Here is a 2,253-nt window from a genome sequence, read left to right on the forward strand (position 1 = left end):
AACGGGTAGGGTCGGTTTTAACCGCAGAATCTGTTGGTTTCAAACCTAATTGAAACGGTTTAAATCGAACCGTTTAAAACCATTTAAACCGTTTAAATCGATCTGATTAATCCGTATAACAATTAAATAAAGAAGGGATAGTAATCCGTATATCTATTAACAATTAAATTAAGTGTCCATCCTGCTTTTGTATGATTTATTGCAATTCAGTTCAAGTTTAGGCTTTAGATCATGAACTTGTAATCCATATATGTTACTATGTTATTATGTTATCATAGATGGGTTATTTTGGCTAAACCACCTGTCATTTTAATATTTTATGCGGTAGAAGGCTGGATTTGGATGTTGTATGATATTAGTTTTAAATGTTTGAAAATGACCATGCAAAGAAATAATACTAGATTATCAAATTAAGATATATCATCGTTAATATAGAATCTCTTATTTGTGGTTGCCAATTATTTTTTGATAAGCTTATGATCTTCAGTTTAGAGATGGTTGCAAGTTATATCAAATCGATTGTGAATCATTTTACAAACCGTATGGAATAAATCGAAACAGAAACCGTTTAAAACTGTGAAACCGACACCGTTTAGAAACCGTGGAAACCGAAACCGTTTACTAAACGGTCATGGTTTCAGAAAGTGGAACCATTTAGTAAATGGTGCGGTTATGATTTTAGTCAAATAAATGTGAATCAAACCGATCTGCACCGTTTAAATCGAAACCGAACCAATTAACACCCTTAATGTGGGTCTTATACTGACAATATTCCCACTCCTAACTCCCATTTAAACAAATGGGTCATATACTGACAATATTCCCACTCCTAACTCCCATTTAAACAAACGGGCCCTCATAAAAATATAAAATAACATACGAAGGGGTATTCAATTGAATGAAAATCTAAAATTTGACACATAACTAATCCAATGGTAAAAACAACAACATGAGCGATGCATGTACCCTAAGATTAATTGTAGGCCCTATGGGAAAGGACTTTTACCTAAAAGCATGCAAGTGCATAAAGCATTATTCCTAAAATAAATTATAGGAAGATAAAGTGGACTCCACAAATGTAATACTTTGTCTTTTTTACATGTTGATTTGTTGAGAGAGTGCAATGATTTTTTACTTTAAGATAATGGAACATCTATGTCATAAGCGTAATGATAATATACTGGGGTGGTATTAATGAGTTAATTAATCATCTAACGGTGTAAAGTGAAATTTTTTTTGTATAATTTATCCCTTGCAAGATTGTCCCTTAGAACAAAATTTGAAAATTAGGATTTCTATGCATGCACTTGAACCAATGAGAGCATACATGAAAACATACAGGGGTGGTATTTCCACCTTATATGGGAGGAGGGTAATCATTTCGTCTCCTCTTCTATATGGACTTAGGTGTCACTCTCTTCACAAAAATCATTTTCATCCTTTGAGAGATCATTGTTTAGTCATGTGACCCATGCACTAGGGTGTAGGGGGCAATGAACGTAAGTAGGAACATCAACAAGAATGAGATTTTAAACTTCATAGGGGGTGGGAAGATAATTTCGTGCACTTCTCAGTCTAGATGCATTAGCCAAATGACTAGGCAGCAATTTTCTTTTTTCCCATAGTTATTTGGGCAAAAGAGTGCTATTTTCTTGCATAAGCCATTGTGTCAGTCATAGACCACGGGAGGCCGTGGAAAGGCAAACGATAATAGAAAGACGAGAAAAGGATTGAACGTGCATCTCAATAAAGATTGAAAAGATGAGAAAATAATTGAACGAATGAGAAATATTACCAACCTTACTTTTGAAAGACAAGTTTTCGTTCATAATGATGAGATGGTTCAAATGTGATTGTACGGAAAAAACCCTGTATGAGAACTGATGAGGTAAAGAGGGGTGGATGCCAAAGCAGTGGTGTCTTTTGTCGAATTTGGATAATCTCTAACCGGGGGTGCTGGAGAGAGAGGCAAAAGTCCCATTGGTCCCTCTCCAACTCGGGACTCCAGGACCCCCGGGCTTTCAGAACCCGTCAAGTACCCCAATGTATCTAGTGCGCATGCATCCAACGTCCAGTGTATGTGCCCACATTGTTAGCCGTTCAATGCGCATTGACGCAGATGCGGGAGAGGAACTGATCCAAATTTTCTTTTCATAACACGCTCTATATGTTCGACCAAGAAAGACACAAACAGACAAAATTCCTTTCCCATTCCCTTTTTTTAATGAGACGAGACCCCACCCTTTCTTTTCA

Source organism: Macadamia integrifolia, chromosome 8, assembly GCF_013358625.1.
Source record: "Macadamia integrifolia cultivar HAES 741 chromosome 8, SCU_Mint_v3, whole genome shotgun sequence".
In the NCBI taxonomy this organism is placed as follows: Eukaryota; Viridiplantae; Streptophyta; class Magnoliopsida; order Proteales; family Proteaceae; genus Macadamia; species Macadamia integrifolia.